This window comes from Pinus tabuliformis, chromosome Q, assembly GCF_031772625.1.
Source record: "Pinus tabuliformis cultivar Carrire ecotype Pingquan chromosome Q, CPIR1, whole genome shotgun sequence".
NCBI classification, from domain to species: Eukaryota; Viridiplantae; Streptophyta; class Pinopsida; order Pinales; family Pinaceae; genus Pinus; species Pinus tabuliformis.
In genome coordinates this window covers 1,090,243,743-1,090,266,004 of record NC_142296.1, presented here as the reverse complement: position 1 = coordinate 1,090,266,004, position 22,262 = coordinate 1,090,243,743, and positions in this window count along the sequence as shown.

The following is a 22,262-nucleotide window of genomic DNA, read 5'->3' as shown; positions in this document are numbered from 1 at the left end:
GTCCTCTGAAAAAGGAGAAGTCTTATTGAATCATCATTCAGGGTGTTTGATGAACACCATAGATGAAATGTCATCACATGATTCGACGGATCTTCACCCGGATTTCCATTAAATTTAGGAATATCTGACGGAAGTTTATGCGGAATCGCTGGCCACCAAGGGGCATAAGCAATTGGATCATTCGTCAGCCGGTTTAGATCTGGTAATTCTAGAGTTGCTACAAAGGGAAACTGTTGATTCAGGTTAGGCGAAGCATACCCAGGATAAGATGGAATCGCCTGAGCAGTGGATCTTTGCATACCAGCATAATGTATTTGATGCTGGAAACTTTGACAAGGTTGATGGGCATAACCATTATAATATGGTTGTTGATTACCTCTTTGGAAATGCAGCTACCCATTACTTACAAAGACTTGTTGCTCAGGTCCTTGATATGATTGCTGGAATTGCGGTTGTTGAGATTGAACCAACCCTGGTTGTCCAATACTGGATGATTGACCAAGATGAGGAGTCATAGTACTTGTTTGAGCCTGAGTCGCTCCAGATAAGGAGTCACTAACCTGAGGTTGTGATTGAGTCGTTGAGACAAGAGGCTGTTGTATTGCAACCTGAGAAATTTGGGGTTGACATACAACAGGTAGCGCTTGTACTTGCGACGCAGTCACCATACCAGGTATAGTGGGAATATTCGACACAGGGTGGACTGGTTGCATTGAATATGCAACCCTTGGTTGCTGAGGCAGTATTGGTACCCAACCGCTGGATGTAATTCCAGTTTGACCTGAACTTTGTTGTAAACTCCCATATGGTTGTTCTCCGGAAGGGAACAATGAAAAGGCATACTGCCCTCCATATGGTGGCAATCTAGTACTTAAAGGGCAGATTGGCCTTTGAAGACACATTGGATCAATTTGTTGAGTTTCAACATAAGAAATACCAGATGATAATCCGGATGAAGAGATAGGAACTAACCATGTCGTCGAAGCAGTCCCTGATGGGACTACGGCTTGTTGTTGATAACTTTCCGGGACAAATGGTATACCATTGAACATCGTTGGGGTAGCAGCAGGAGGCTGTGCCACTGCTGTGTCAGATGACACAGTCCTAGATGTCGACGGTTGTTCAGACATATCTAGTCTATCCAAAAGATTTCTTAGCGATTCTACAAGAACTTGTGATGAAGGGAGACTAACTTCGAAGATCAACGAGGAAAAGGTGATGATTATTCCGTTTAAAATAAGTTTTAATGATGCTTTAGACACAACTTGCTTTTTCAATTTTAAAGAGTCGAGAAAAAGCTAAAGATGACTCTAGTCTCCTTCGATGTTTTAATGAGCCCGAAGTGACAAATGCTCGGATGGACTTTTTCCGTTATAGAGTCTGAAAAAGGCCAAAAGGAACTGCTCTGGAGATCTAGGTAGAGGGTGTGCCAAACTTTTCGCAAAACCGCAGAATACTTTTTAAGGTACGGGCGGTCAATCTTCTTGAATGTTGTGTTCAGTGCATTGCGATCAGTAGGGCGGCCGACACGGCTTCCTAAGGATAAAGGTTTTATGCCTATAGGGGTCTCCCAATATATACTCGACGGTACGTGGGAGCACAATCCATACTGGCGCTATCGTCCCTCAGGAGGAATCAACCACCATCAGCGAGATCGACAGTCACCAGGCTTTACGACGCCGAAACACGTCTCTAGCCTAGACCTCTATGTTGTGCGTTAAGTTACAAAGCGTTGTTAAGTTCATTCAATTTATTTTAGGTTGATCTTTTTAGAAGTTTGCCTTTTGAGGTTCACCACTAGATGTATGATACAATTCCTAAATGCAGTCTAAAGATGATAAGCAAGCTTTATATCTTTTCAACTATGAAAATCCTAGCTACAAAGGGAAAAGAAAGACACCATCTTTTCTCAAAGAGCAATCAGCACACTCTAATGCACTTTTCCTAAATCAAACATGAAAACTATCAAGATGCAAATGCACAATGCAGGTGTTTGTTTTCTGCTCTCTTAATATTGATGCCTAAAAAGAAAGCTTTTTGTACAACTTTGAATTTGCTTTTAAATGACAAATACAAACAAGTTTACTTTTTCGAAATCAGAAAGGGTAGAAGAGATTACAACACTTAACGATTTTCGAAATGAATACTTTTTTTGACACTCAAAAGAGACAAACTCAAACCAAAAGCAAAAATGAATGTATAACCAACTGTAAACAGCCAATGAACTCTCTCCTAAGATCACAATCAATCAGATTTGAATCAAGGGCTGCAGGATGATTATTTCACTCTTGCAAAGGAAAATAGTAAATGACGCCACAAACACATAAAGACACTCACAGTCTTTTTGTACAAAAGGAGGCGGAATTTAAGCAGAGAAAAGGAGTTATCAGACAGGTACCTATGCTGGTTACAGGCTGCAAAAATCAGAGATCAAAACAGGGGAAAACAGAGCAGAGAACCCCAGCTGCACAAGGCCTAACTGGATCAACGCACCCTCAACACAGAGGTTTTGACATTCAGCGCAGGTAGCCTTCACGGGACCTGCGTTGAAATGCAGAACCTCTTCACAGGGTCTGCGCTGAAGGAGAAACGAGAGTTTCTCACTGGGTTCTGGGTCACAGTTTGCTGATTGATCTACGGTTTCAGGCCAAATAAAAGCAACAAACAAGGTACAATCAAAGGGATGCTTTGAGGAAGGGCTAAGATCTATCACAAAGGATCATCAAATCATTTGTGAGTCCATTGTTCAGATCATAGACAAATCCAGTGATTGGATCAAAGCAACAGCTGTCTACTTTGCATCTGAGAATAGCAGATGCAGTTCGATTGTTGCTGTTGAGTCTATGAAACAAACAATGATAGAAACACAAATAAAATGACTAAACAGATCTCCCCAGTGGAGTTTCCAATTTGTTGTGGGGAAAAATGCCTATGCAGGATGATCCTATCCACCTAAGGTGTGACAGTGCCTTAGCAACAAACAGAGACAGCTATTCTAGTATTCTTCCTTTATGAATTAAGAATGAAGAGAGATAGATGGACTAACCGGTGTCTTCCGTTTGTCCCTCGATCAGTTCTCTCTTCTCTTTGGAAGTTCCCAGCTACTTGCCTTCTCACTCGCCCAGCTTCAACAGGTTTCTGCAAGATCACAAGAAGAGAACACTACACAAAGACATAGATTCATATTCATAACTAGTTCAGGATTAGAAATAAACTAAACATACTAATGCAACCATACATCAATGATACACCAGTATATAGGAGAAACCAAGATAGCTTTATTGATGAATAACAAGGTTCAGGAAAAGATACAACCCAGAGGGCTCCAATCCGGCATCTCCTGCCCAGCAAATGAAATTCCTATCTTCACCTTCCCTCAAAGAATTAAGCACCCAATGATTCCAATCTCAAACCAACGGCAATTATTTGCAATAACAAAATTCCAGCCTCTAGATCTCATGGAGGAGAGATCCATATATAGATGTTTAGAGAGAGGATGAGTCAGCTTGAGATCTGACTAGTGTCCTCTCCCTCTGTCAGTTCTTGATTCCACTTGGAGGTTCTTACTTCCACTTGGAGATTGGGAACCTCTTACTCATCACTAGTCGAATTCACTGAGGCAAGTGTCATTGAGGAAGATTCTGGAAGCTTCCTGGGTCTTGACACCTCTTGGAATGAACTTGCCATTTGTCAATTCCCGCTCAGCGCACCCTGGTAGTGATTCTACCTGTGTTGCAGTGCAGGTAGCCAGTGTTGACTTTGCATTTCAGCGCAGACAGCTAGTGGAGCCACTAAATTGATCCTGAATTGACTTGTTTTTGAGCAGTTTCTGGTGGAGAACTTCTGTGAATTGCTGTGGTTTGTTAGCCTTGTTCCTCTAGGGGTAGGAACAACATGTTTAGGGACTTTGGATCCCTTAGATTATGGACATTTCATGCTCAATGTTGTAAGGCGCAAAAATGTCTATAACATAATAGCCCCTGATTGGGCTCCTTCTAGCGGCTGAGAGCTAGTCGGGACAGCTGGTATGTCGGCGAACATTGTCGGAGTGATAGCAGGAAGTTCTGTCGTCGCTGTGTCAGATGACACAGTCCTAGATGTTGACGGTTATTCAGACATTTGTAGTCTATCCAAAAGATTACCTAGCGATTCTACAGGAGCTTCCGCTGGTGGTAGACTAACTTCTGATGAAGAAGGATATAGAGTGATCCCGACTCCAAAGTGCGTTGGAGTACTTGTTTGAGGATCTTCTACAATTTCTTCAATAGCAATCTGACCAGGTGGAAGGGGAAGACCGTCAGGTCCGTAAAATATTTCTGGTGCGAAAGAAGGTATGGAATCGACAGCGACAGATGTTTGAAGAGCAAGACTCTCCGAACCGGTTGTAGATGGAACTGGTTCGGTAACACAAGTGTTTACTCTCAGACTAGGATCAGTATCACTGTCCCTCTGTGGTTGTTGAACTTCTTCTATAGAGGCAGGGATTCCAGAAATGTTTGGAGTAACCGGAGTCTCTGATGTCGTTGGAACACTTGTTCTAACTTTAATAGGAGATTTGGAACTGGTTAAACGAGTTCACTTTGTCCGTACTGGCTTCGATTCCGGAGACAAAGACGGTTGACTCGTAAGCCTATGCGAACGACGGGGTTTCAATTGACTTTCTTCCACGATTGCGGATTACTCGATCAACTAAAATAAAAAGGGGAATTATGTTTCCGAATTAAATGAATTTTAGACGCTTTTGACACAACTTGTTTTTTCAGTTTTTAAGAGTCGAGAAAAAACAAAAGATGACTCTAGTCTCCTTCGATTTTTAATGAGCCTGAAGTGACAAGTGCTCAGATGGACCTTTTCCGTTAAAGAGTCTGAAAAGGAACGAAAGGGACTGCTCTGGAGATCTAGGTAGAGGGAGTACCAAACCAATCGCAAAACTACAGAATACTTTTTATGGTACGGCAGTCAATCTTCCCGAATGCTGTGTTCAGTGCATTGCGATCGATAGGGCGGCAGACACGGCTTCCTATGGATAAAGGATTTAAGCCTATAGGGGTCTCCCAAAATATACTCGATGGTACATGGGAGCACAAGTCCGTACTGGCACTTATCGTCTCACAGTGGAGGAATCACCCAACCATCAGTGAGGACAACAGTTACCAGGCTTTACGACGCCGGAATACGTCTCTAGCCTAGACCTCTAAATGTTGTGCGTTAAGTTCCAAAGCATTGTTAGATTCATTGAATTTATTTTAAGTTGATCTTTCTTATGAAGTTTGCCTTTTGGGTTCACCACGAGATGTAGATGTAATTCCTAAAATGCAATCTAAAGATGATAAACAAACTTTTTATCTCTTTTCTGCAATGAAAATCCTAGCTACTAGGGGAAAAGAAAGACACAATCTTTTCACAAAGAGAAAAGAGCACACTGTAAATGCACTTTCCTAAATCAAGCCAAACAGACTGTCAATATGCAAATGCACATGTGCATGTATTTGTTTTCGACTTTCTTAGTATTGATGCTACAAAGAAAGTTGATGTACAAATCTGAATTTGCTTTCAAGCGACAAACACAAACAGGCTTCTTTTCGAAATCAAAAGATAAAGACGATTACGACACTTTATGATTTTGAAATAAATACTTGTTTTTGACACTAGAAAGTCACAAATTCAGACCAAAGGCAATAGTACAAGTATAATCGACCATCAACAGCAATCAAACTTTCTCCTATGATCGAAATCGACACTTGCGACAGATCTAAATCAAAGGACGACAGTACGACTATTCTACTTTTGCAATGGAAAACTGTAAATGACGCAACAAACACACAAAAACATCTACAGTTATTTTGTACAAAGGAAGAAGAATTACAGCAAGGAAAAGGGGTTTTTAAACAGACACATATACTGATCACAGGCTGCAAAAATCAGAGACAAAACTGGAAAGAATGAAGCATAAGAACCTCAGCTGCACAGGGCTAGTCTGATCAGCGCACCTGTAACACAGAGAAACTGGATTGCAACGCAGGTTGCCCTTTCGAGAAGTGCGTTGAAATGCAGGATCTCTTCACAGTACCTGCGCTGGGGCAGAAACGAGAATTCTATCCGGGTTCTGGGTCACAGTTTGCAGTTTAGTCTTTGGTTTTTGGCCGAGTAAAAGCAATCAGTAATGCACAATCAGGGGGTAGATCTAAGGAGGGTCTAAGAGCTATCACAAAGGGCAATCAGATCATTTGTGAATCAGTTGTTCAAATCATAAACAGATCCAGTGAATGGATTGAAGTAGCAGATGTCTACTTTGCATTTGTTATGGCAAATGCAGTTCGAATGCTACTTATAAGTTTATGAAACAAACAACAAAAGATACACAAACAAACTAATTAGACAATCTTCCCCAGCGGAGTCGCCATTTTGTTACCGAGAAAAGTGTTTATTTAGAACTGCTCTATCCCACTAAGGTGTGACAGCTGCCTTAGAAACAAACAGAGAAAACTACTTTTGTATTTCCTTTATGAATTAAAGATAGAGGGGGATAGAAAGAACCGACCTGTGTCTTGCGCTAATCCTTTGATCCAATCCCTCTCTTCTTTGACAGCTTCCAGCTACCTACTCCCTTACTTTCCCAGCTTCACCAAGTTCCTGTAAGATCACAGAAGAAGAAAACTATACAAAGACATGGATCTATATTCATAAACAGCTTAGGATCAGATTTAAGCTAAACATACAAATGTAACAAGCATCAATGATACACAAGCATGTAGGAGAAACTCAAATAGTTTTATTGATATACAAGAAGATCCAGGAGGAGTTACAACCAATGATTCCTGATCCGGCATCAACCTCCCAGCAAAGAAGCCCCTCTTCACCTCCAACAAAGCATAAATCACCCAATACTCTGATATCTATCTCAAAACCAACAGCAATTTCTTGCAATGTACAAAATTCCAGCCTCTGGATCTCTGGGATGAGGGATCCATATATAGATGTATGCAAGGAGGATGAGTCAGCTTATGATTTGATTAGTGTCTTCTCTCTGTCAGTTCTTGCTTCCACTTGGAGACTGAAAGCCTCTTACTCATCCTTGGTCGAATTCAGTGAGGCAAGTGTCATAGGAGAAGATTCTGGAAGCTTCCATTGTCTTTCCACCTCGCGGAATGACACTGCCATTTGTCATTTCTCGCTCAACGCACCCTGATAGTGCATTTAGGTGCATTGCAACGCACCCAGCTAGTGTATTTAGGTGCTATGCAACGCAGCTAGACAGTGGAGCAGCTGAAATGATCCTATTTTGACTTATTCTGAGCAGTTTCTGGTGGAGAACTTCTGGGAGAAGCTGTAATTTGTTGACCTTGTTCCTTTAGGGGTTGGAACAACACTTTTAGGGACTTAGGAGCCCTTGGTTTATGGACATTTCATGCTTGGAGCTGCAAGGCACAAAAATGTCTATAACACACACTTACTGCGCTATGCGCACCTGCGGGCACCCCACGCCCTGTGATATTGTCCTCGCACAGTTCTAGCCGCAGCATGACCCATGTTATTTACCCAAGTCTTCCTTATTTAGGCTCTGTTAACTTGTTTACTTAGATAATTTTCATATATAAGCATTCATACGAGTATTCATTAAGTGCGCACAGTAAATAACCAGAATAAAAATAATGCATATATCAACACACAGATTCAAGAATAGATGCACAAAGTAAACTTCTCTTTATTAACTGTCAATTCCAAGTACAGACCCAACTCTGCCCTGCACACTCAGCTGCAGGGGTCCGCGCACTTAGCTGTGGACTCTACTAGGCCTCTGCGCACTCAGATGCAGAGCCTCTTCCTACTACCACGACTCAATACACTTCAACTTTTACTCTATTCTCTAACCATGCCTTCACATATCTCTCTATCATTCATTAAGCTATCTTTACACTTAGAACCTCGCTGGTAGGCCGACGCAACTTTACATTAAATTACAATTCTTAGGGCAGACAACCCTATGACTCGATTATACAATTCGCGCTCCACGCCCGTACTTCGCGGAGTTCTACACCATCTTTGACCAAAACTTGGGCTTTATGCCCCAAAACCTGCTGCGGGGGATCCCATGCCCAACAATTCTCTTCCTCTCGGATCGACTCCCTGCCCAATCTACATCTGTGAAGTCTTGAATCTTCACCCCCTTTATCCATTTGTACCAAAGACCAAACTGAGTGGTTAACACATGTTTAGTTTCCTTCCAATAGAGTTTGGTTGGCTTAACCATGGCTTGACTAATTTGGTTAACTGCAAAACATATGTATGATCATGTGTTCACCAAATACACAAGTGAACCCACAAGCTGTCTATAAATAGTAGCCTCCACTACTTCACCTGAAATAGCATATTCCTTCCTCCAATTACTTACTATAGGAGTCGTCATGGGTTTGTTTCCCTCAATGTGGAACTTCTTCGGTATCTCGTTGGCATACTTGCCCTGAGAGACAAACAATTCCCCATCTCCTTGCCATACTTCCATACTAACAAAGTAATGCATGAGCCCCAGGTCCTTCATCTCTACTTCTCTTGTAATAACCTCTTTGCAAAATTTTATCAACTTCTCATCACCTATTAGAATGAAATCATCAACATATAATACTATAATAAATGTTTTTCCTTCAACCACAATATGGTAAAGTTTCACATTTGCTTCACTTTTGGTGCAGCTCGACTCGGTGAAATAGCTATCAATCCTGGTGTACAAACCATGGGGTTCTTTTGTTAGTCCATACAACACTTGCTTGAGTTTTCACACATGTGACTCTTTGTTGAAGGTCTCAAATCCTTATGGCTACTCAATACACACCTCTTCCTCAATCATACCATTGAGGAATGTTGTCTTCACATCCATCTGATGTATCTTCCATCCCATCTGCACTAACAATGCTAGAATAGATCTTATTGAAGAGTACCTTGCTACTGGAGCAAAGGTCTCATCATAATCAATTCCCTCCACCTAAGAGAATCCTCTGGCCACAAATCTAGCCTTGTGTTTCTTCACACTCCCATCTGCTACTTTCTTTACCTTGTAAAGCCATCTGGAACTCACCACTAACTTATTTGTTGGTCTTGGGACCTCTTCCCAAACACTTCCTTTGATAATACAGTCATACTCCTCAACCATGGCATCAACCCATACTGGTTTTTGCAATAATGCCTCAAATGAGGATGGTTTAACCTCTACACTCTCACTCATCAAATCCATGTAGTCATTGTACCGATCTGGTGACCTCCTCTGCTTGTGTTGTGATGTGGGTGCTCCCACATTATCTCTAGCATCATGCATCAATCTTTCAACCTCTCTAGTGTGCTTCCTTCCATCTCTGGAAGTATTTGCATGAGTGTGTGCTTCCACTCTCTGCTCCTCTGCATGTGGCTGCTCCACATCATCTTGAGGTTCCTCCTTTGGAGCTAAAAGATCCTCATCTGCATGTAACTGAAGTTCCCTCTCAAGGGAACATCTCATGGCATTCTCTTCATCGAACTTCACATCTCTACAAACCACTGTCATATTTTTGGATGGAAGGTACACCCAATAGTTGTGAGGTGTATCAGTGTACCCCACAAATATTCCCAACTCAGTTGTTGGCTCTATCTTTTTCCGTGCATCCTTGGTAACATGACAGTAGATTGATGAACCAAATATCCTAAAGTGTGCCACATCTAGTTTCTTACCTGAAAAAGCTTCTTCTGGTGTACTCATCCTGAGAATTCAATGAGGACTTATGTTCTGCAAATAAATAGTTGTGTTGCATGCTTCAGCCCACAAGTGCAATGGTAGGTCCTCATCATGTAACATCACCAGTGCAACTCCCACAATACTTCTGTTCTTCCTTTTAGCCACCCCATTCTACTATGGGTTATGAGGTGTTATTAACTCCCGTCAAATTCCTTTTGATGCACAGAAGTTCTTGAATTCATTCAACACATATTATCCATCATTATTGGTACTGAGATATTTAACTTTCCTGCCAGTATACTTCTCGACAAGTTTTTTAAATTCACAAAATTTAGTGAACATATGATCTTTCTTTTGCATGAAGAAAATATAGCACTTACGAGAAAAAGCATCAACAAATATTACATAATACCTATGCTTAGTCATGGAGGTTTTCGAGAACGGTCCACACACATCTGAGTGAAAGTTATCAAGAATCTCTTGCACTCAACTATCTTTGTCATGAAAGGAAGCTTTGGTGTACTTCCCCAATGTACACAAGTTTCATGTGTCTCTCTGCTCTAGTGTACCCTTGGGAAGTCATGTAGAAATTTGTTGCATCATCTTCAAAGCTGTAGAAATTTTGAATAATAAACACTTATTCATAGAGATTATCCCGATTATACACTATTGTGGAATACATGCATAATACATAACCTCCTCTACTTTGATCATCAATTTAGCAGCATCAAAAACAATGAAACATCAATAGCATGCACACATTAACACAGTATGTAACCCGGGGAAAGCTTACAGCTGAAAACCCCACACTATCTGTATATTAATGATTGAGAACATGTAACATTACATATTACAATACTCCTCACAAGTATACAGCACTATCTCCACCTATTACACACAAAATTAGCTCAAATCTGATGCCTCAAATCTCCTCCAATGTTTGCCTGCCTCCACTGCGCAATCCTGCAAGAGAAATCACGTGAGAAAAAGCTACAATTGCCTTGATATTGGCCCACACTGTGCAATCCTCATTGGCATTACTCAATCCATGCATGTGCAAAATCTCATGCACAACTGATAGTCACAACTCACCCTTTCACTTACCTCTAACACCTGTCTCTGTTGAACTGTCCATGCACTGAGTTAACTGATGTATTCTTTAGTTTCTTTATGAGTTAATAATTAGTGAATTAATTAATATTTAATTCACACAACTCATCACTAGTGTATTCTTTAGTTAGACTAAAATACAACTAGTTCAACCAAGTCAAACTGAACACAACTCCATCAACTCCACAATCAACTCCACCGAAACTCAACCACATGAGTTCTAACTGAAGTCCTGCATGCAATAGCTCGACTAACACAAAAGAAACCACGTGATTCCTTTTTTCAGCTGCATGTGCCACATCCATAGCTCGAACTAAAGTGCTCCAAGAGAATAAGATAATGTTTAGAGTCCAAATATTACTAAGGGCTAATAATATTTGACTGTTTCTATTTTTAGCCTGGCAGTCTAAAAATAGACTCTGATCACTCTGCTGTGAACCAAAAATAGAAGTCCATATTTTTTTCCCAACATGACCAATCATCCATAAACAGCATCCTGCAACTCATAGACCATGATCCATATGTCTAAAAATAGACATAGTCTAAAAATAGACTTTGCACCAAAAATAGCCTGCGGGCCCACTTAGTGAAGGCGACTCCTTTTCACTAAGATCCATCATCTTGTTGCATTTTCAACAAAATCTTCGTGGTGCAAGTGACCCAATCTTATATGCCACAACTCACCGATGTCCCGTCTCTGCACCTACTCTGCTTTTGTGCTCAAGGCAGCACAATCTTCTACATCCAATTTGTAGAGGTTCTTCACCTAAACCTCAACCCGCTTCACCTATCCTGAGGCTATGTGATGAAGGAAATCCTTTCCCTTGCTAAATATCACATCGGAGCCATGGTCCTCCAACATGGCAACTAAAACCAAATTCATATTCAAACCTGGAGCATACATGACATCTTTTAATGTGAGAGGAGAACCAGACTCCCTCTGAAAGGTAAGAGTATCAATGTCGGTCATGCTATACCTCCCATAATCTCCCATCTCAATGTGCATCTAGAGGTCCTTTTCCCCCAAGTCATTGAAGAACTCTTTGTTTTCGGTCATATGGAATGAGGCTCCACTATCCAGGTACCACCCACTACCCATCACTGATGTCACCATGCAAGTGATGAGGGTGAAATCCAACTCGAATTATGAAGAAATATCTTCACCTACTTCTCCTCTTGAGGGATTATTACCGACCTTCTTGTGCGAACACTTTGTGGCATAATGTCCCAGCTTGTGACAAATAAAACAATTAATCTACGACAATTCCTTCTTCTTGTTGCCCTTACTGGAATCTGATTTGGAATGGGATGAATTCCCCTTCCCTTTCCTTGCCTTTCCAGCTAAGGCATTATTCTACTCATCATCACGCTTGTATAAGGATCCATCTTTGGTGCTCCACCGAATCTATTCTTGTACCAAGTCGGACCATGACCGCTCCCACTTTAGTAGCTTCTCCCTCCCATTAACTAAGTCTTGGTAACTATGCCAACTCTTGGGAAGGCCTAGAAGTGCTAGGATCACCATATTGTCTTCAGCAACTATAACACTGACACTTCCAATCTCATCCTGACATTGTGTAAACTTGGTCAAGTACTTTGGTATTGATTTTCCCTTCTCCATCTTGATCTTTCTGATCTTGTCCTTCAATGCGAGCTTCATGTGGTCACTGTTGTTTTGAAACATGTATGTCAAGGCCTTCCACATTGCAAATGTATTTTCCTTACCATGGAGGTTCAAGACAATATGATCTTGAACTCCTTCTAAGATAATCCTTCTCACCTTTGCCATGCACTTTCTCCACTCTGCCAGATCCTGAGCATCATCCGGCTTAGGAATATATTTTTCTATGAATTCCTTAAGCATGTTGTCTTCCATTACTGCCTCCATTATGTCCTTCCAATAAATATAGTTTGAAATACCCTCAAGGGAATATTTGAGTCTCAATCCATAGAATGACATCTTGTTGGATCTAAAGTATGATACTACAGATTTGATTTCTCTTGAAAAATACAAACTTGTATTCTCCTCTTCTATAGTGATTTTAGCTGTGATGCCTTGTAGAAATTCCTTGTAGATTAAAACTGCAAATTGTAATACGCTAAAACAATTGACTTGAATCTACTCTATTCATCAACGGAAACAATAAACGATTGATGAAATCATGAAGCATATAAGAGAAAGAATTCAATCACACATAACACAATGATTTTCTGGGGAAAACCACAGCTAAAACCCCTGCAATCTGTATATTGCATTAATCAGAAAATATAAGAAGATTACACTGCTTCCCAGACAATATCAAGCCAATACTTAGCCAATTCTACTGCCTTCCAAGCTCCTATTTCCTTGCATTGTTCACTTGGGAATTAACCCATATGTAATTGGAAATATCGCAATTAGGAATTGCGCAATCCTCATATACCTTCATGTGATTATATGCACCACCTGTACAATTTGGATGATTATACCACTGGTAGTACATTGACCTTGAAATCCAATCTCAATTGGGTCTTTCTCTGATCTAACATGCATGAGCTAATTATGAGTGAATCTTCAATTTACTAGATCACTGCAGGTTACACCCCTCTATTATAGGTCACACCCCACTACAGTAAGTCACACACCACTACAGTAAGTTACACCCCACTATTTCTAATCTCCCACTAATTCCTCCATTAATTGGAACTAGTTTAATTGACTTTAACTCAGTTGGATTGAATTAAATAATTACAACTCAAAATAAACTCAACTGGTGCTCCTAATTGTAGGAGACACTCTACATGAATTTAGTTAGGCCCTCAACTTGAATTAACTGAGCTAACTAAGTCAAATTAACTTATATAACTACTACAAGTTTTCATGAGATGTGGAATTACAATTCAATTCCTAATTTAATTCAAGTACAAATTAAATTAGGATTTTCTTGTTACATTTTCAACACTTAATATTATCTCTGAGTCACCCAAAACCTTCAAACACTCTACCTTCGTATCAAGAACCTTTTTAGCGTGAATATGAGCACTTCATATTCTGTGGTGTAATTAATACACTTGAATTATTATCGATGAGATATTAGGGTCATTTGTTTGCGCGTATCATTTAAAAAAACACAGTAAACTAGCTCCATCTACATTTTAGAATCGTCGAAATACAAATTCCATGTCTTAATATCTAACTCTAATTTATTGGCACAATTATTATCTACATCTAAATCAGTATAGTTATCGCTATTTACAACTAATATACAAGAGTGGTTATCACTAATCTATGAACATTGAAGGAGATCATCTTAGAGGATATGGTCAAGCTTGATAACTTCCAATATCAATTTCCAAAAAAGAAGTACCCAAAGTGGAGCGTGAGAAATAATTGGTTCATTTGGCCTCTCTAGCTCTGTCACCATGTATTTCATATGCGACTACCTATCTACCTTTATTTGATTTCTCTTTCCTTTGTAAGGTACGCAAAGGTGGGACCAATCCATAGGGAAATATTAATATAACTTTTGTGACCAACCTCTACTAAAAAAACAAGCCAAATCCCTCAAGAATATCAACTATTTTTGTAATGATTACTTGGTATGCCCTAGGGTCAAAAGATAATCTGATCAATACATTCTTTAGTTCATCAATGACCTTAACTTCAGTCTTGCCCAACTTAATAATATTGATATGGGTATTTGTTGATACAACATAAATATTTTGACATGCAGAGTATGGCCTGACATTGCATGAGGCTCTAGAATCCATCAACTAGTTATGAACATTATGATTGAAAATCTCAAATTTCAAGGCAAAAGGCAAAGTCTGGGACCTCGAATGAGTTCCAATATTAATAGTATTTACAACAACTTTGATGGCATTTGTATTGTTATGAGTGGAGTATTGGCTTTTCCTAAATTTTTAGAATTTGATGTTGGCTTTTATTGGGATGGAGAAGACTTAAAATATTTCATGTTGAGCTCTATTTGTTGTGGTAAATTACATATATCATATAGATATATGTTAGCCCTGGTCTTATTCATGTCCTCAATCGTATTGTATTCCAAGGAGTTGCCATCAATAGATGTCAGAGGTTGACTGCTCTGTGCTAAGGTGGATTACTTGGTGTTTTGCACGAGAGTTGCAAGCTACTTAGTACTATGTGAGGAACTGGGATCTGCCCTAGAAGCAGGCTTATCAATCTGCGCAGTGGTCTAGGGGGAAGCACTTGACTAAGAACGGACTTGCCTTTGGCAAGTGGCAGAATATCAAGTGTTAGAACCTTACTGCAAAAAATGTAATACTTTAGGGTTGTTAGTGTGACCTATGATTCTCCCACTGAAATTTCTCCAAACATTTGTGTATTTGCATCCACTACCCAATCTCACATGAACATAACCAACCCTTTAGTTATTTCTTCTTTTGTTGTACTAGGTTCAACTTCAACTTGCTATGTTTGATCATCAAACTATGATTGTTGTTCTAGGATTTGATTGATGACCAAAGTGATAAAGTTGACCCTTTGTGGAAATTTATTTTCAAAATGGTTGGCTCATGATATGAGTAGAAGTTGTCCATGCCAAATTCTTCTAGATTCAAGTTCATGATGGAGTTTTCAGTAGGATTTGGATGGTTATTTGTCTTCTTTTAGAAGGGTCTGAAATGCATGAGACTTGATGAACTTTTTTTTGAATCCTTTTTTATATCCACCACTCCCTCTGACAATTTTTTAACAAGTTTGAGCAACTTTCAAAGTCTATAGCCTATTTCTCAACTATTTTCATTAATAATGAAGGCTTCTTCTAGCTAGCCTTTGGTTCTTCTTTGGTTGAGCTCCTAGCCAAGGCTAGTATTTCTTTTTCCACTTTCAAAGCTTCATTGAAGTTTTCAACCAACGTATTCTCTCCTACTCTCTTCAAAAACATGGCTATAGAAGAATTAAGAGTTTATGTTTAATATTTTCTTGCCATAATGTCAATAGCTTGGGAATCAACGTAAATCTCATTCAACAAGGTAGTGAAACATTGGTTGAAGTCTTTAATCTTATCCTTCTTTTCCATTATGATTGTAATCATCTCTTAAAGGAGAGTGGTTGGGGACTTTTCTTCTCCAAATTTGCTTAGGAAGGATCTTTCAAAAGCATTCCATATTACTATTGAGATGACTAGAAGATTGTAGTACCATGTGCTTGATTTATTCTCAAATGTATATTGAAATAAATTGCATATTACATCTTCATGTTCCACATCCATCGTGTGTAAGGCCATTTAGAAATTCTTTATATGATATTTAGGAGTAACATCTTTGTTATCATCAAAATTTTGTAAGATCCTTATAGGGTGCTTGGAAGGAGGATGAAAAGGGGGATGAAAATTAAGGGCCTCTTGTGGTAACCACCTAGGTTGAGGTTGACCTGCCACTATGTAAGCATGACCAACTTCTTCTTTAGAATCAGAAGAGGTATGAGCGTGATTTTTAGGGGCAGTTTTGAGAAGGATAAATAGATGGAGTAAGGGATACTTGATTAAAAGGCTTGAGATATTGTTAAGGTACAATTCAATAATGTCTTCAACAAACACAACCAAAACAACTTCTTTGTTGAGAGGTTTTTGGGTGGATTTTTTCCTTTGGAAGAGAGGACCTATAGGAATTTTCCTGATATGATTAGCGTATGAATGGGTGATGCATCTAAAGGTGATTAGTTCAAAGAAGGGAACAAAATAAAATTTTCCTTTAGAGGGAGAACTGACATGTTCCAATTTAGAGGGAATGCCTTTGTATCTTGTTTCCATTTAGATATGGCATGGAAATATTAGAGGAGCATGAGGCTATTGGGCAAGAATTGTATCTCTAGGAATATCTAAATGGTATGATCAAGGGATCCTACTAGCCATACAATTTGGTTGTGATGAGCCAATAACACACAACTACATAGTCTAGGAAACAGTTAATTGAAACATAAGAAAACAATGAATGTCTAACTTAATAGAAACTCTAAAATGATTAGTATGTTGATCTAATAAGTGTGCATAGAGTGAAAGCTAGAAAAATAAAACAGTAATATTGCGAGAGACACCATCTATTCAAATAATAGTTTGTAACCTAGCAGTATATATATCACAAAGTACACACATACATGAACTATTTAAGAGTAGTAAGAAACAAGGATAAGATGTATGTCAGAATATAACTCTAGCAATATCCGTCAAGGCTTCTTAATATTAAAATTGCAAGTGCGGGAGTACCAGCCTCCTAAATCTGGTTTGCAGGTATATCAACAAACTCAAAAATATGCAACAACTCTTATTAAGTGTTTTAGAACATGTTGTCGTTGCTACAACACCCTATAAATTTTGGCCTATATTCAAACTTTGAATCCACCTTTAACCATGTGAGTTTTCATTCTAGTAATAAAAGTCATTCCATGCTTTTTCTCTATATTTCCAAATCCCCTGGGGAAGAAAATCCAAGTGTCGTCTTTTAGTAAGGGAAGAGTCACACTTTGTGAAAGAGATTTATAGCACATCTTTAAGAGGAAAATTTGGTACTAATGGGTCTTATATATCATAAATACTGATGAGCCCCAAATTTGGTAACATTTTGGGCTCATTTGGCCTAACTACCTTTGCTCAATCCTTCATTTTTCATAACTTATGCATCATTTTTTAGTATGTTTATGTCATTTGTACGAATAAGGGCAGTCACTATTCCTAGGTGGCTAACACGTGCTCATTTCAGGTTTTTTGACACATGTTGGAGAAAAACCGAGCAGATAAGGGCTAGGAGACAGCCAAGATGGGGTTGAGGATTCGTAGGATGGTTGTCCACGACATTAAATGGCCTTCCTCGGGATCTTCACCCCCAACTCCGAGCTCCAACAGCCACCACAACCGGATCTAGAAGGCAGCCAAACGGATTTTGAGGAAGCAGTTGTTCACTCCCAGTTTGGTCAACCAAGTCCCACTGATTTAGGAGGCTAGCTTGGGGCCTCGTGATGTATAAATGATAAGGCTTTAGCCTTCAAAAAGGACTTTTGAAACATTGTTGCACATTCTGCACTACGAGCTGCTAGCTTGGTTTTGCTCTTTTGTAGCCATCATTGGCATACTTTTTGACTTATGATTATTATTTTTTAATGGGAAGTAGTCAGATTTGATCTCTGCTCTGAGTTTCTAAAAGGAGCCATAGCTCTCGAGGTTGGGCCCAACCTGAGAGCCTAAGGCCTCCTTCTTCTGTATTGTTATCTTTTCTTTCAGCATTATGGTTTTCTTTACATGCATTTGAAACGCAGTTTGTTGAGTTAGATTTCGTAGTGTGGTTAAGTAGGTCATTGTTAGAAGATAGAGTTGCTCCATATGTTTAGAATAGAGTAAAGAGATTAGACTTGATAAAAGTTCCAGAAAAGGGTTGACTGTACTCTCATTTTCACCTCTTTCTAGGGGCTGGAATTGCAGACAGTGTTACCCACCAAAAACATTGGTTTACGTACTCATGCAATCTTTGGTGCAATATTTTCGTTTGTAGTAGTTGTCCATGCGCTCAGACCTCTTTGAATGTTTCTTTGCTTTAGTACCATACATGGTTCTCTTTAGAAATAATGTTGTTGTTCATTGGTTTCATTAAACAGTTAGGATAGATTAGTAATATTTTGATATTGTGCAGGACGTGGATGATGTGGTTCAGTTTATATTGTGCAGTGCATCTCCAGCATTCTCTTGTCCTCCTAAGCTTCGTCTAGGCCAACTGCTCATCTCCAAATTAGACCCCTCGTCTCACAACTACTCTACTGCCCACGTCAGCCTACCCTTTTTGGCCTTCCATTTCCTCTGCCCTCTTTAAGACAACCTAGCTTTGCACACCCTTTCATCACCTCATCTCTCTGTCACTAAGTCATTACAAACCCCTCTCCTACCTCCCTATCCATCCATGCAGCCTCTTCCACTCACCCATCATCCAAAACCCAATCGTAGAACATCCTGTAGGAATTACTGAACATCCTGTAGAAATTCTGAAACATCCTGTAGAACCCCTGCAGACTTCCTGTAGAAGCTCATAAACGCAGTCTCTTGGCAGCCAAACTTTTTGAAACTCTCTGGAAGGATGTTAGGGACTCCTTAGACCCTCTCTGAGCCTTCCCGACCTCTTCCAAGCATTTCTCCTCCTTGATCCACCTCTGCACAGTAAAAAGCTAGTTAAAAGCACATGCATGATAATTCTAATAACTGAAACAAAAATACAAACAATGTTTTCTTCAGATAGAGGTAGTCTAGACACATGCATTTTACCTTCATAGAAGTAATGGCATCTCTTTCAGCAGTTTGCATTCCCATCTTTGCATCAGTAGGACTAGCTGGTAGAATTAGGGTTTGCTAGGGTTTGCGTTTCTTGTTGGCTTTCAGTTCCTTTCTGCAGATAGATTAGCTTCCTTTGAGTTAGCTTTCGTCCATCAGTTAAAAAGCTTCTTCTAAGAGCTCATAGAAGTTGGCTTGAGCCCCTAGCGGACTTGTGCCAGCTGACTAAAGTGACAGCTGCGGCAAGAGCTAGTACTTGTGCATACAGCACCGTCGCTTCCAAGTTTGTTATGAACTACCGGGTTGATAAAACTAAAGAAGGAAGCTCCAGGAGTTGTAGCATTATTACTACAATACTGGAACCCACCATCTTTTTGGCGCCGTTGCCGGGGAAGCATCAGAGTATTGGTGATTGTTGCTTTTCTTCTACTTTCCTACTCTCGCCTTCTGCTAAGTAGTATTTCATTTCCATTATGCAATTTCCTTTCTGCAAAAGTAGCATAGACATTTCCTGCTTTCATAGATTAACATTTCAATTCCGCAATTTCATTTCTGCAAGCGTAGATTAGCATTTCAATTCCGCAAGCGTAGCCTAGCATTTCATTCCTGCAATTTCATTTGAGCAAAATAGATTAGTTCTTTCATGCTTTCATTTCAATTCTGCATTTCCATTTCAGCAAGATAGTTAGTTGCAGTTCAATCTGTTTTAGTTTTGCAGGTACCAGAAAAAAAACAAAAGCAATCAAAAGTCTTTCCATTTCATGCCTCGTAGAAATCGAGATAAAACAGGCAAATTCTTACCCAACACCCCCACCACATCACTAAGTCACCCTTCTCTCTTCTTTGGTGACAGTGATCCAGAAGAACCTATAGGCGAACCTCCTGAGACATACGAAGATCCTATAATAGAAGAAGAGTTAGAGAACACTCCATCTGAAGCTATGGCTGACAATAGGGGAGAAGATGAGAGAATAGAAGGTGCCTTCCCCATCCGAGAGACCAATGGAGACATGAAAATGAAGAACATAAGCCCCTCCTCTTTACCTCACTTCCATGGACTGACTACTGAAGACCCTGATACCTTCCTGTTTGAGTTTGCCATCCTTTGTCGAACCTATGACTATACCGAAGATGAGCAAAAACTGAAACTCTTCCCCTCTACCCTTAAGGATGCAGCATTACGCTAGTTCATGGGCTTACCTGGGAACAGTATCACCACTTGGGCCCAGATGCAGCAAGCTTTCAATACCAAATACCGGGACTACTGTAGGTCCAAGGAAGCCAAGGGAGAAATCTTTCGGATGACCATGGGGAATGATGAGTCTTTAGAAGATTACGAGGAAAGGTTCCAACTTAGCTATAAACGGGCCAGGTGCACACTTGACCCTGAATCCCTCAAGTTGGTCCTGCTCCGAGGAGTCCCTGAAGACCTCTTAGATACCCTTCACATGCTAGCTGGAGGAGATATTTACCAACTACCTTATGAGGACATAAAGACTGTGTTTAGAAACCACTCTAGGGCAGCCCGAAAAAGAGGTAGAGGAAACCTGCTCTCAGCTGGTATTCCTTTCTCCAAACATGAGTTTGCAAATCAATTAGAGGACCTCAAGAGTGAGGTGAGACAAACCATCGCCATGCAACTTGATACATTCCGAATCCAGGAGAAGAAAGAGGAATCTGAGAGGGCTCTGGCTATCTTCTGCCCTAGGTGTACAAGGAAACACCCTAAGAACGAGTGCCCATTACATTCGGTTGAGGTATGTTTTGTTTGTGAGGAGGACCACCCCACAAACCAATGTCCAACCTTACCTGGGCTTAAAGCCATGTATCAAGGGACAGAAGCGCCCACTGAACCTCTCTATTTCCTCAACCAAAGGAGGCCACATGGACCTAGACCTTACCAACAGGGGATGCAAGGGACACCCCAAGCTTATTACAGCCCCAACCAATCTGCTCCTATGCCTTCCTGGGGTCCCCCTGCTCATCCTTCCTGGTCTATACCTCCTCCATGGTCTTACCCGCCTCAGTACCATACTCAGCCCACTACTCATTCGTTTCACTCACATGCCCAGCCACAGCCTCAGTGGAATGCACCTCAATCGGGGTGGAGGCCCCAGTACAATACTCCTCCCGCCATTTTGCCTCCACCACCAGCTCAACCACAACCATTACCTCCTGTTCCTCCAAGGCAGCCCCAAATGCCTGCTCAACCGAACTCGAACCCCAACAACCGACAGGCCCAGCAGGTATATACTGGGGAAACATCATGCCCTACCTATGCTGTGGAGATCCAGGAGATCAACCTGCGATCTGGGAAGACTCTTCCGGATCGCCAACCTCCTCCCCCAGAGGACGAGGAAGATAAACAGGAAAGTGAACCAAAGGCCATTCCACCCTTTCCTGAGAGACTAATGGCCACCACACAACCCAACCCAGAGGAGGATGAGCTTCTGGGAGAACTCAAACAGTTGTGTGTGAGAATACCACTTCTCCAAGCCATCAAAGATGTACTGATATACAACAAACTAGTTAAGGAAAAGTGTTTCAAACACCTAGGCAGGCGAAAAAGAGATGCTTCAACCATCAATGTCATAGGACAACTGTCTGATCTTATGTTGGGGCAGGCCATCTGCCCAAAGTATCTGGATCCTGGGAGTCCTGTAGTTGATGTCCACATCAATGGCACCATCATACCTCACACATTGATTGATCTGGGAGTTGCCATTAATGTGATGACCAGGGATACCATGCTCAAACTCAACCTTCAGGGTTCCTTGAAAAAGACCTCGACAGTCCTGCAACTAGCAGATCGCTCCACCGTGACTCCCGAAGGGATTGTAGAGGATTTCTTGGTCTTTGTTTACTCTTGGGAGTACCCTGCAGACTTCTTGGTTCTACAACCAAAGGCAAAGCTTACTGGATATCCCCTTATTTTGGGAAGGCCTTGGTTAGCCACTGCAGATGCTTACATAAGCTGCCATGCAGCAAACATGACCATAAAAAATGGTCCTATGTCCAAGCAGCTAGTCCTGTACCCTCCTGCCCAACCCTTATTAGAGCATGACTTACCACTTTGGTTGGAGGAAGGAGAAGAGGATGAGGTGTACTCAGCACCTGTGTGCACCCTAGACACCACTAGGGGAGGCCCCCCAACCGAGGATGATTTGATTGAGACC